This window comes from Pogona vitticeps, chromosome 3 (assembly GCF_051106095.1).
Source record: "Pogona vitticeps strain Pit_001003342236 chromosome 3, PviZW2.1, whole genome shotgun sequence".
NCBI classification, from domain to species: Eukaryota; Metazoa; Chordata; class Lepidosauria; order Squamata; family Agamidae; genus Pogona; species Pogona vitticeps.
In genome coordinates, this window is record NC_135785.1 from 232378545 (window position 1) to 232393334 (window position 14790).

At 40.2% G+C, this 14790-nt stretch overlaps 1 protein-coding gene across 11 annotated transcripts in view; it reads right to left on the reverse strand.

Annotated features, from left to right (window-relative positions):
- Window positions 1–14790, reverse strand: part of ZBTB20 (zinc finger and BTB domain containing 20) — a 675920-nt gene that overhangs the window by 311379 nt on the left and 349751 nt on the right. The window contains exon 1 of one of the 11 annotated variants that reach the window (XM_072993821.2): window positions 1–1295. This exon is cut by the window's left edge and continues 27406 nt beyond it. The exons of the other annotated variants lie outside the window; for them this stretch is intronic. The gene's annotated coding sequence lies outside the window, so the exon portion shown is untranslated. Of the gene's footprint in view, window positions 1296–14790 lie in introns of those variants that run through there. 11 annotated transcript variants of the gene reach the window in all.

Genomic DNA, 14790 nt, shown 5'->3' on the forward strand with positions numbered 1-14790 from the left:
GATCAAAGATATTTTGTTTTGTAGGAGAGGGGGAGGGTTGAAGGGAGAAGAGACATTTCCCAGTTTATTTATCTACATGCTGCAAGATCATCCAGGACCTTGAAATTCATTTCATTTGTTACAGCAGATTTGTGCTTCAGTATGCATTACATTAGCCCTCTGGTCTGATTAAAGCCTCTGTACTCCCCCGCCTTTAATCTCTGTGTGCTATTATGTGGAAGGTGCCAACTTCAGAACAGACAATTCTATAGAGAAGGACATTTCTTTTTAAACACAGCACTTTAGAAAATTTAAACAACAGAACTTGTGATCAAAATAATTCATAAAGGGAAGGGTTTTATTAAGTCTTTCTGTGAGCACACAATGCTCTTTTTTGCTGTTTTTTTAAATAAAACTGGCAGTATGCATGCCAAGGAAACACATCTGAATACAATATCAGTGGGCACGCCCTAAATGATCTACATCTGAAGCACAAAGTAAAAGGAGAAGCCAGAATCTTTTTCTCTTTCCCCTCCCCTTGACATCATCTTAATTTTCCCCCCTTCATTTTTACTTTTGGAATAATGTCTTCATGCTAAGAGTCACATTTTCTCCTCCCCTTTCATCATAAAAACAGGAAACCTGTCTCCTTAAAAACCAACACTCACTAAAAATAAAAACAGCCCTCTAGCATAAGGAAACCTGGTCTAATCTGCTTTTATCAAACTTGAGTGATAGCTGTGCTCAATGACTCTCGACAGGGCAGCCTTGTTTCTCAAGCTTTCATTTTTTTCTGAGAGTTGAAAGAAAAAGGATACAGGGCACATTTTCACATTCTCTAAGTCTGCAGCTGTTTTTATATAAGAAGCAATTTGTTTGGGTCATATCAGGTCAAATGGGAAGGCTGCCCAGCTCTCGGTTTTAAAGGAAAAACATACAGAAAGACACAAAAACACAGCAGTTTCCTTCATTAAATTCCACTCTACCTGCCATGGGCATGAAGCCACAATGGAATTTCCCACCCTGGCTGAGCACAGCACAACTTTTATATTTTTAGTTTTTTTGGCCTTTTATAGAAAAATCTTATTACTTTGCTTTCAAATGAACTTTGAGGGAAAGGCTATTAGCACTAAGCTTAGAAGTGCTTTTAATTTTTTTTAAAAAAATTAAAATCGAGAAGGATTAGAGTTGGACTAAATCCTGAAGTCCTTACTTTGGGTCTGATTCTGACCTCTTTTGGCCTGTCATAAGCTGGGAATAGTTCCACTAAAAGTAGTGATACTTTATTAGATTAAAACCATCTTTAAGCAATAATCCCCTGTTACATAACAGCACTGATGTTACCTGTCTGTCATGGGTTTGGAGGGAAAGTTCCATCCTATGGGGAGTGGAAGGCGGGACATCAGGAGGAGGGGCTGTACTGTATAAATATGTGATGCCTGTGTGGTGAAGAGGAGATGCTGAGACAGACTGTGAGACACTGGGTTGGGACGAAGCAGCAGCTGGGGAAGAAGAAGCTGTTGTGGGAGTCTGGGTGTCTGACAGGGTACTACTGTGTGTCAGAGTACCAACCTGATAAGTTCAGGTGTCTGTGGGTTAGCCAGAACTGATGGGTTCAGGGTCTGTGCTTTAAGTTAAAGGTTCTAGGGGAACCAAACTGTATGCTTGTGTGTGTGAGAATAAGCCACGTTACTTTATTTTATTCACCTGATTGCTTATTTTTCCCTGTGTGTATTTAAAATAAACCTTATTCTTTTATTGTTTAAAAATCCATCCCTGGTCTGTGTGACTTCTTGTAGGGAATGGTTGGTGGCAGCTTAGTGTAACTGTGTGACATATCCCAGTAGGTCTGGGTTTGTCACATCCCCTCATTGCTCTGAGTTGCTTGCACCTTTAAAGAGAAACAAAACATGGATGAATTGGGATTCCACTTTTTATACTGGCTAATACATGAAGCAAATGCTGCTTATATACACCAAGATATGCAAAGTATCACCACCACACATTTAGAACATCTGCCTTCACATATTAACATAAACATCTATCTTACAAAGAGTCTGAGAGTTAGACTAGAATTGTATAGAGGAAATGGATATTCCCAAGGATTAACCTGTTTTCCTTGTTGTAGGATTTCCTTAGAGATGTGTGCCTCAGAAATCAGACTTGCAAATTATGTCCTTGTTTACCTCCCAAAGAGCAATTACATATCTAAGCATGGTAACTGCAAGATGTAAAGATGAGAGAAGCCACATGCTATAAAAGAGTAATCCCCAACCTCGGGCCTCCAGATGTTCTTGGACTTCAACTTCCAGAAATCCTGGCCAGCAGAGGTGGCAGTGAAGGCTTCTGGAAGTTGTAGTCCAAGAACATCTGGAGGCCCCAGGTTGGGGACCATAGCTTACGTGTCTCACCACTTGGGGGAACCCCTCTTTTAAATACAGGTTATGTGTATTTTCTAGTTTGATCTTAATAACCAGGTCATTGAGCTCAATATTTTGAACACCGACTGACAATTGCTCTACAGGATTTCAGGCAGGGCTCTTTTAATTGTACCAGAGAATGTAAGGCATCAAACCTGAGTTTCTTTAAAAGTGATACATCCATTCTACCATTTGGCTATGTTCTGTCCCCAAGTGTTTTGTAGTACAATAACCCAGTTTTAACACTATATAACAAAAAACAGACACAAAAATAGAAATAAAATATTAAAAGCCTAACCATTTATCTCTGAAAGTACAAAGCCACTCTCGGACTACCTAAAGGGAAAAAATGCAGCTGACTAGCAGGCCACTAGTCAAAGCAGCAGTGTCTATTATGTTGTACTGGTACCATTGCCAAGTCTGCATTATCACACTAACAAATTGGAGGAGACAGTGTGTTTCCATTGTGTACAACAGGGAAGAGCAACTGTGGCCCTCCAAATGTTTTTGGAGTACAACTCTTCAAACTTTCTCTACTGGCTACGCTGCTAGGGTTGGTGAGAGTTACATTCCAAAAACATTTGGAGGGTCACAAATGCCTATCTATGATACAGAACAAAGCAAACACAGAATGTGCCCTGGACAGAATAGAAATGGTATCAAACACGGCATTTGCTGTTCTCAGACTAAATGACATGTACGTGAACTGTGATAAGACTTCTCCCCTTTTCTGATTAAAAAAAGGGGGGATAAATAAATAAAGGGACACTGCCAGTTTGGTCAGAGTAATAACATCTTCCCATGTTTTTTCTTCAGTTCCAGAAGAAGCACCTTCATGGGGAAGGCATATGGTGCTGGAGAAAAGGTAAAATGTCCCCTCCCATCAATGGTTCACTTGAACTCCCTTCCCCAATTCCCATGTAGCTGCTTCTAAATAAAGATATTAAAATATTCTACAAAGGTAATCTCTTAGTTGTCTAAGCCATACACACTATATCCCCCTTGCATTTAAGTACACAGCGGTATTAGAACTTCTGTGCAGCATGCAAGAAGCCACTTGCCTGCGACAGAATGTAGCCAGTAAATAAGAGAAAACTAATCTATGGTTTGTTAATGATATGTAATATCTCAAGGACTGCAGTTATCTTGGGTGCCTTGCTTGAGAACAGACTGCCCAAGACAAAGGATTTATTCATTCCGTGATATGATGTTATGACAAAATTGTAGAGAGTTTTCAGTTTAGTGGCAAATTAGCATTAACAGATTGGTACTTTTCAGGAGGAAAAGCAGAGCCTAAAAAAGTTACCTTTTTGGTCAACCTCCAGTATTGCCCCAGTTGCCATGCTGGCTGGTGGATTCTGGGAGCTAAGGCTCCCATAAATAAAATATCCAAATTCTGGGGGAGAAAAAAACAGGCACTCCTTTATGTCCCAAAACATTATCAGCAGCTTTATATGATGGACATGCTGCTGAAATGAAGTATTTTCACCTATTCTTTCTGAAGGAGGGATAGATTGTATAGGTTTTATGGCAGCTAAATGGAATGCATAGAAACTGGTCCATGTTTTAAGCAACCATCTTTATTGATCTCTGCACTCCCTAGAGGAAGAGCAAGATTGTTTAAAAAGTAAATTAATATATTAGTGCAACAAATTGACATAGAAATCCTGTGTGTTATAGAAGGTGCATGTCTATGTGTATGTATATGTTTACAGAGGAAATGTCAGTATAACAGACATTAAACCAAAAAGAGCCAATGTGCATTACTGTGGGGCACTATTTGGTGTGTCACCTACGACTATATAACACATAACTATAGTCTATTATTCTAGGATTTGTAGCTTAACCCTGAACAAAAAATTAACTTAAAAGAAAAATGTTCTTAATGCATTTTCCTCCTAACAAAATTAATGTGGCAGAAAATGATACATTTTGATAGCACTTGCAATATTTCTCAGAAAAAAAAGACTTCATGATAAATTAGTTATTCATATTTTAGAAATCAAAGCAAGACAAGCAAAAATATTAAGAATTTAAAATATTTTATGAGGATTTGTATTCCAATGTTTGGATCCTGAAACATATATTTGTTTATATTATTATTATCACCATAACCATCATTACCATTACCATTACCATCTCAGGTTCCATCTCAGACCAAAAAAAACCACACAAAAAACAAAAAACAGAAGTACATCTACCTGTTAAAGATCAATGAACTTGTATAATATTGCAGTTCTTCCTAAAGAGACTGTCTTTTGTAGCAGATGATGTGGGCAAGATTCCTGCCCATTTTTAATTCACAGGGATGTGGAAACCTGAGAAATCTCACGGTATACTCTATTCAGTCACACACTGTGGTCCTTTTACTGGTGAACGGGCATCTTGCCTACCTTTAAAAGGATCCTGAGAATGATAAAGGGAGAATGGGTACACTATCTTTTAGAACTTTCAGCATTCATAGTCTTCAAATACCACTACATCACAGGAACCAGAGTTGAAATAATTCAATGTGCAGTTAATTGTGCATAAAATACAGGTAAAATGGGAAACATTCCAGAACTCTTATATTTAGGAAAGCTGATGAAACATATACAGCTATACTGCTATGGATACTATTATTGCAAACATCTAGAAATTAACATGGAAATGAGAAAAAGACTCGAAGAATACGTATGCTGTGTTTTGCTGCCACTGTGACTAGACTTAATCGGTTTTAGGTAGACATTTTGCACACTGTTATAAATAATAGAAGTTACATACTGTACCTTTATAATATCTTTCATCTGAGCACTTCTTATGACTTAATTAAAAGGGACACTGCCAGGTTAAAAACCATAGGTTTTTTTATTAAGTAATTTCCTTACCTGTATTACTAATAACACTTTGAGTTATTAAGCAGAAGCATTTTTAAAATCTAATTTACTACTTTATGTATTTAGGCAATTGGCTTTTTTAAAAGCATCTAGGGAAATGGAAATAGGTTGTCAGTTTCCATTTCTGTTCATTATCAGTTCTATTGTAGTTTTCTACACATTAGAACTGAGTTCTTGATTTAAGATTTTATAAAGTACCATGTTATTTGAAAGGACAAAACAAAATTTACTTTCCAAACCATATGGTTTTTAATGCACTGGTACTTACCAAACGTGGACTTACCAAACACAATTAATTCAAGACTCATTTTTCCACATAAGTGAAAGTTTATTCATCTTATATTTAGCAAACAAAAATCTGTGGGCTGAATCCAGACAGTGCACTGCAAGGTTCTGTGTAAAGAAATGCCCATAGGGTGTAACACAGCCCTATTCTCTTTCTTCCACATAGCATGTATATGTTAGTGGGGAGTGCACAAAACCATTGTTGTTGTTATGTGCTATGAAATCACCCCCAACCTATGGCGAACTTATGAATGAGCAATCTCCAATACTGTATGTTCTGTCCTCAACTGTCCTGCTCAGCTCTTGTAAACTCAAGCCAGTGGCTTCTTTTAGGGAGTCAGTCTATCTCATATTGTCTTCTTCTTTTCCTGCTCCCTTTTCCAACATAATTGTCTTTTCTAGAAGATCCTGGCTTCTTGTGATATGCCCGAAGTATGAAAGCCTGAGTTACATCATTTTTGCCTCTAAATATAGTTCAGGCTTGATTTGACCTAGGACCCATTTGGTCATCTTTCTGGCAGTCCGGGATATCCACAAAGGCCACCTCCAGTACCACAGTTCAAAGAAATCAATTTTGTTTATGTTAACTTTCCTTAATCTACAGCTTCCACAGCCATATATGGTGATTTGGAAACATAAGAGTATGGATTATCTTTGTCTTGGTTTCCAGTGACACATTGTTACATTTGATTATATTTTCTAATTCCTTCATTGCTTCCTTTCCTAGTCCCACTCTTCTGATTTCTTGACTGCAGTCTCCCTTTGAATTGAATTGAGCCAAGGTATACAAAATCTCTATCTATTTCAATTTCTTCATTCTCAAAGTTGAAGTTGTATAATTCTTCTGTAATCATGATTTGTGTCTTAAGATTCAGCTGCAATTCAGCTTTAGCATTTTCTTCTTTCACTTTTGCTAAAAATCATTTCAAGTCATTGCTGCTTTCTGCCAGAAAAATGTTGTCATCTATATATCTTAAATTACTGATGTTCCTTCTACCAATTTTTATTCCTCCTTCATCTCAATTAGGTCTTACTTTCCATACATGTTCCGCATGCAGACTGACCAGTTAGGAGGATAAAATGTACCCCTTTTTGACACCTTTGCATACAGGAAACCATTCTGTTTTTCCATATTCTGTCCTAATGGTAGCTTCTGGCCCACAGAATTTCAAGCGTTTATAGCATTGTCCAAGAGGACTGAGGACTGTAGACGCTGACAATATGCAAGGTCACAAACATACAGTATAGGTGCTTATACACAGATGCCAGAAGCTTTAAAGAGTATACAGAATGAGGCCCTGGGCTAATTCAGAGGTAAACTCTGACTTAAGACAACAGATGAAGAATCACTAAACTTCGCCATGTTAATAAATTAATATATAAATGATCCCGCCACACACAGCAGATACCCAGTATGGTGTAGTAGACTGAATGACAGTCAAAGACTGAAAAGACATGGGTTCAAATGCCTTCTTAGTCATGAAAACTCATTGGAGAGTGGAAATGATAAAACCACTCATTAAATATCTTCTTTTCCTTGAAAGATTTATTGAGTCACTATAAATTAGTTCGGACTTGATGGCACATAACTAACATTGAATATAAAATGTGTTATAGCACTATTTTGGATATTATGCTTTAAGAAGGATGCAAACTGGAACAGGTTCAGAGGAGGGCCTGCATACTCATTGTACTTTTGTAGCCTTTCCAACTAAACATTTCACAAAACAGAAGAAACATTTTTGAGGAAGAGTACAAAGAAATAAGTAATCTATTTCTAACTCAAGCTCTGATGAGACTTTGTATATGTGCATTTGAAACACAGCATGAAAGCAGAGATAAATGAAATGGAACTATTCAAAACTAGGGGTGGGGATCTTCAATAGTCCCCTACAGAACTTAGAGAAAAAGTAGCATAGTGCAGTGTAGCTGGAAAACAATGCAATGGATTTTTTTATTTTTGTATGGCAAAGAGAACGTAGTCCGAAATCCTGTTCTGTAACTTATGCCATGTAAGGCAGTCGCAAACTTCAGAAATAAGACTTCTACTATGCCACACCGTGTTTTCAGTCTGGTTTTCTTGATTTGAGACTCTCACTTAGTACAAAGTGAGCATACTCACTTCACTGTAACCTCTTCTGCTAAAAAGATTAGTCTAAGCACAGTTCCTATATACTTTCTTCATTGATTTTAACATAAAAGTCAGGAATTGAGAATTAACCTGAAACAATCCTGTTACAACATTCCATGGTGGACTTTGTGTGTGTTTGTGCATGAGCATGTATGCATGCATGCATTTTCATATCACTTTGCATCTTTGAGAAGATGGCAAGTAAATAATAAAAATGATTAACTCCTGAGTGGCTAAATTCACTTGTCACACTAAATATGGTTTGTTGTGTTTAGAACAATCTGCAGCCTTGTGAGCCTTGAATTCACATGCTCTCTCTCCTGTCTCGTTCTCCAGCATAGCTAGAGCAAGGAATTTGGAAGCTTTTCATTTTAATTTTCAGTGCTGTGTACATGGATTTCCAGGCCATCTCTCATGTAGGTAACTGTCTCCAGCAATGTTACATCTTTCAGTTGATGTCCTTTATTCTGAGGTACATATGAAGAGAGGGTTCAATGTCAGCCTCTAATACTCTATTTTTCATAGATCAACTCCCATTTATAAAGTCTGAAAGGACAACAGGATGGGTCGCACATTAATAATACAGAATATGGTGTGCACGTGGAGATCTCATAAAACAGTCTATAAAAACAAGGATGGAAAGAAAATATATTGGTAAATAAAAATGATACTGAGAAGTGTTCTCATCCCTTGTTGGTTCCTAGATGGAACAATAATTTCGCTTTGTCAAGCGCAACTTTCTATTTCAATTTTTCTATGACTCAAGCAGGGTTTCCTGCTATCATGTCTACTGTGGCTTGTACCTCTTGCTTTTGACTGTGGAATCAGAGGTGGGGAGTTTGATTCCCCACTGTACTGCTTGGGAGACCAGCCAACCCATGTGGCTTTGTGCAAACTGCACAGTCCCAGGGCAGCCCCAGAAGAAAATAATGATAAACTACTTCCATCTATTTGTTGTCTAGAAAACCTTGAAAAGGATCACCACAAGTCTGAATTGACTTGATGGCATGCTGCTATTACTGTTGTTGTTATTTGAAGCAATCCTGTAAAAACCTAGAAATAGCCAGCAGTAGGCACTTTGCTGTTCAAAGCAAAACATTAAGGCCAATATTCTATTATGCCTCTACTAAGCAGAAAGTCCCACCAGTGTAGTAATGTGGGACTGTGCGCCTTGAACATATGTTGCCACTGCACAAGCAGAGGGCAGGTTTTCTTCATGAAGATTGCTGCTTGCACAACATCAAGACTTGTGTAAGTCATGCCATTGTGTTTTTATATTAACAGGACTTTCCACTCGGCAAAAGTCCACCAAAATGATACTGACCTAAATGTTTAGGAACTGCACTTTGGGTGCAGCAAAATCCAAATACCCTTAATATTCTATTTGCTTGCCTATCCTATAATCTATTTAACCACCATCACACGACTTCTTAAATTCCCACAGGACCACATTCACCACGACTCTGGTTCTGTTTTTCTGGTCATTCAATCTAATTTGCCTTGTTTAATCCAAGTATTTTACTTGTTGACTTCATTTTTCATATTTGCATACTGTTGTTTTTTTAAATCTCCTTACAATATACATTCAAACAACTTTTTAAAAATCTTTATCCTGCTTCTCAGATGAAACAGGCTTTGAGCAGATATGAAGATCCATGTTAAGACAGTGTTGCCCCCCATAGTTCTTCTAATCTGAAACACAGAACTCAAAAACGAAAGGGTTGGGAAAGGAGAAAGAGAAAGAGGAAACTTGAGTAGGCATTCCTAGCTACAAGGTAACAGCAACGTCTCAGCAACCAGAGGCTGCTCATCTGTTGCAGACATGAGTAGACCTCCAAGTAACAATGTTCCCTACTAACTAATCTTCTTTTCCACAAAGGGTACTTGGCTCTGATATCTCCTGTCAGAAGAAGGGTCCCACAAACTGGCGAAAGTGATAAAGATGTTATTATAAATATAAAACTAATTCACAAGCAATACACAATCTGGTAAGCAATCGAAACTAAAAAAAAATGAACTAGGCCAATATTTAAAATACAAACAGGCTAAGAGATGAAAATGAATCACTGGAGAAAAAGACAGAACAAGTAGATTTTGGCAGCATGTCAATATGGCAGTAATGATAAGCCAAATGAGGCCTCCCAGCATGAGGAATTCGATTTCCTGGGTGACACTACAGACAAGGCCTTGTCTTGAAACTCATACAAACAGAACTCCAAAGCAATCCATGACTGCTCAGTGAATCTTCGACTTTTGTTATTCATTTTCTTTACAGCTCACCAAGGAGCATACCTTCTAAGCCTTTTCTTCTTTGTTTTCGAACACTATTAGACTACCTTTATTTATTTATTTATTTATTTATTTATTTGATTTTTACCCCGCCCCTCTAGACCATGTCTACTCGGGGCGGCTTACAAAATAAAACAAAACAGTATAAAAATATATAAAATCATAAAAATTACAACTACAGTTTCAATTTAAAACAATTAATTTAAAGAGAGGATTACCAAGATGGAATAGCAAAGAAAAAGAAAAAGAGAAATACTTAATTGACTGGAGGGAAGGCCTGCTTGAATAACCAAGTTTTTAACTGGCTTTTAAAAACACCCAGCGAGGGTGCCAGCCGAATTTCTGTTGGAAGGGCGTTCCACAGCCGAGGAGCCACCGCCGAGAAGGCCCGGTTTCTTGTTTTTTCCTTCCGGGCCTCTCTCGGCGTCAGACCCCTCAGCCGCCCCTGCTGGCTATGTCGGGTGATTCGGGTAGATCTGGGTGGGAGAAGACGGTCTGCCAAATATTGAGGTCCCAAACCGTTTAGGGCTTTATAAGTGATCATTAGCACTTTGAAGTCAACGCGGAAACGGATGGGTAACCAGTGCAAAGCAGCCAGGGTGGGGGAGATATGCTGGTGTTTTCTCACCCCACTAAGGAGCCTGGCTGCTGCATTCTGGACCATCTGAAGTTTCCGCGTCAGCCTCAAAGGCAGCCCCACGTAGAGTGCATTACAATGGTCTAATCTCGAGATTACGAGCGCATGGACTAGAGTAGTGAGGGCCCCCCGATCAAGATATGGTCGCAGCTGGGCAATCCGCCATAGATGAAAATAGGCGGAGCGGACCACGGACGCCACCTGGGTTTCCATGGTAAGCGCCGGGTCCAGATGTATTCCCAAGCTGCGGACCTCACTCTTTGCGGCAAGGGTCGTCCCTCCAAAGGAGAGGGAGTCACCTATGCCGCTGACGGAAGGGCCGCCCACCCTCAAGACCTCCGTCTTGTCCGGGTTCAGCCTCAGTCCATTTGACTGCATCCATTCCAGTACAGTGTCCAGGCAGCGCTGCAGGGACCGGACGGCATCCACTGAAGTTGGTGTAAAGGAGATGTAGAGCTGTGTGTCATCAGCGTACTGATGACACGATGCCCCACACCCCCTGATGACCCCCTCAAGGGCCTCATATAGATATTAAACAGCATTGGGGAGATGATCGACCCCTGTGGAACCCCACAATTGAGATTCCACGGGGCCGAGACTCTCTCCCCAAGCTGTACTCTCTGGGGGCGGTCCTCCAGGAAGGAGCGGAGCCAGGCGAGTGCCAGGCCACCGACTCCCAACTCGGAGAGCCTCCCCAGGAGGATACCGTGGTCGACGGTATCAAAGGCAGCTGAGATGTCGAGGAGGACCAACAAGGACATGTTGCCCCCATCGGCCTCCCTCAACAGGTCATCCAACAGTGCGACCAGTGCCGTCTCTGTACCATAGCGCGGCCTGAAGCCCGACTGAAATGGGTCCAGAGCATTGGTTTCGTCCAAGAGCGCCTGGAGCTGATCTGCCACCACCCTCTCAACCACTTTGCTGAGGAAGGAAACATTGGCGACGGGCCTATAATTGCCAATTTCGTCCACCGCCAAATTTGGTTTCTTCCTAATGGGCCTAATGAGTGTCTCCTTGAGGGCGAGGGGAACCTTGCCCTCCTGGAGAGACCCATTAATTATTGCAGTGGCCCATTCAGTTGTTACCGGCCTGGCTGCTTTGATTAGCCAGGCCGGGCAAGGGTCGAGAGAAGAGGTGGTGGCCCGACAGCGATCAAGCGCCTTGCCTACCAAATCTGGTGTTACAGGCTGAAAGGAGTCGAGAATAACCGGGCAGGACGGAGCGCTGGACATCTCTGCTCGATCCATTGTATTTAAAAAAGGAGAAAGGTCACGGCGGATGGCCTCCACTTTGGATTTAAAAAACGCTGCAAATTGGTCAGGTGAGATGCTAGTGGGAGGCCCTTCACCCTGACCAATTCCGGATAGATCGCGAACTATACGGAAAAGTTCCGCCTGCTGGTTGGAAGCTTCGCTTATCCGGTCAGCGAGGTAAGATCTTCTAGCAGCCTTTACCTTGGCTAGGTAACGGTTAGTTGCGATCCTGACAGCTATCTTACTATAGTCCGTCGGTTTCTTTCTCCAAGCGCACTCTAGCCGTCTCCTTATTCGCTTCATCGCTCGTAGATCCTGACTATACCAGGGTCCTGGCCGAGCTCTGCTTCTGAGAGGGCGTTTGGGTGCGATCGTGTCAACAGCCCTAGTAGCGGCGGAGAACCAACCATCGACCAGAGCTTCGACAGGAGCGCCAGACAGTTCTGCTGGAATCCCTCTCATGGTATCCTGAAAACCAATTGGATCCAGTAACCTTCGAGGGCGGACCATCAAAATAGATCCATGCTCCCTCCGAGGGGAGAGCGCCATTGTGAGGTTACATTTTATTAGGTAATGGTCTGACCATGACAAGGGGACTGACACAAGGTCAGTCACCATCAGACCACGCTCATTACACTCGGTGGAAAAAACCAAGTCGAGCATATGGCCACCCATGTGCGTGGGGCCGTTGACATGTTGGGATAAGTTCAAGGAAGCCATGGTTTCCAGGAACTCAAGAGCTGGACCGGATACCTCCGCCTCCGCATGGATGTTGAAGTCACCCAGGACCAGAAGTCTCGGGGACTCCAACAGTCAACTTTAGATACATCCTGGCACACAAAGCTGACTCTGGAATCCAATAGTCTTATTTAGATTTTCTTACACTAAGATAGAAGATCCTAAAATGGTGCTCTCTAAAAATATACACCTATCACTATAGCTAAGATTCCGAAAAGTGGACTTTTTAAGGTAACTAAAATCTGAGGTACCAGTTAAACTGAGGCTAGGGTAGCAAAACAGGATATTTTTCCCCATTGTCCCTTCTCCATCTCTAAACAGCCACTTCAGGCTATTCACAATTTAGCCTTGATTATTTTTAGTAGCAGCTTCTAGACTCATCTGCTGAAAAGCAAGGTGTAATTAATTTTCTTTGTGGAATTTCTTTCTGACATGAGTCTTTTGAGACTGCAGACAAATCCACCACATTCAGCATGAGTTCACAAACTGGTCATAACATTTACAGTTAGTAACCCAGAACTGCCAAGGAAATAGTTTGTACACTATGGCCTATGTCTATAGTTGCCTCTTGTCTCAGGGTTTCAATGCAACTGAATAAATATTGATCCCTTCATCCTTTGTCTGCATATGCTAAACACACCACACATTGTCTGGTGCTCTTAGAAGCTAATCCATTAAGACTACACCACATTAGCCACAAAGCCAATATTACATTCAAAAAGAATTAAAATGCTGATGGCAGTTTAGCTTTAGATGCTTTTCCTCCTTCCTTAATAATAAGAAGAGTATGTCTCAGATGCTGAAAACATGGAATAGAGAAATCCACACAAAAAGGAAGATACTGTAATTAAATGCTGTTTCTTGGAAGAGTTTGTCTTACCTTAACTGAAACTACTAATACATTCTGTAAGCACCACAGCAATATAGGAACACTGTGAACAGTGAATCATTGCTAATATGTATCTAAAATGCATACCTGACCTACCAGGTTTTCAACTCCCCCATGATGAAATCCAATAGGAGCATGTACATTGGGGTGGAGGCTGTAAGCACCACAGCAATAGCTCAGTAGCAGAATCTATGGCATGGTTATATGTTCCATTGCTGGAAAGGTCAGTTAAAAGAACCCTAGACTAGATTACTAGTATAAAGAGTCCTTGAAGAACTTTTGCACAAAGGAGTTGACAAAACTAATAAGAAGGAAAAAGACTGACATGGAAGGAAGTAGATAGATAGATATGAAAACTGTTTTGCAGCTCTGACTAGTTTTCAACATAATCAAAGATTTGAAGACTACTAAAAAAGGAATTATCAGGAAAATGAAAGATGTATGTGAATAATGTGAAAAGGGTAATGGAGAGAAATCTCAGCATTACAAAGTGTTGATCCTATTTCTCTTAAACAGGAGATGAAGTCTGTAACATTGTATGACTACAGTATTTTAGACTACAAGTTGGAACTACCATCATTTAAGGCTTCCTTATAACTGTATTCTAAATCTGTTGCAAACATAATGCCAGCAGTCTGAGATCTATCGATCTATCGATCTATCTATCGATCTATCTATCTATCTATCTATCTATTTATTTATTTATTTATTTATTTTATATCCCGCCTATCTAGTACCTCAGGACCATTCTAGGCGGCTTACAACAGACATATAACAATATAATTAAAACAATTTTAAGTAAGGGGAAGAACGTTAGACAAGATGGGGCAAACACTAGGAGAGAAGAAAAAGGGAAGATCAGTAGATTCATCCCTTAGATTTCCAACTGTTAATGAATACATTTTGACCAAATTCTTGTTCCGTTCATATAAAAGCTTGGTATTGAATCTAAACCAGTAAAACAATGGTTTGCTGTGTCCTCTATACCAGAATTACAAATGATGGTTTGAAGGAGCATACCATATGAATCATTATGCATGGATTTTTGTGGGGGAGGGCTCACTCCATCCTGTGAACTCCCATTTCCAGCTGGAAGTGTACATTTGAGATAAAAGTTTGCCACCTCATCTATTGTTTGTGAGAACTAGGCATTTCATTCCCACAGCAACCCTAAAAAGATTTGATTTCCCAACAGTACTACTAATATACTGCAAGACGTAGAAAAAGTCACTTGTCCTCTCCATGCACCAGTTTCCTTACTTGCAAGTGGTGCTGATACTACTTAAGTACCAC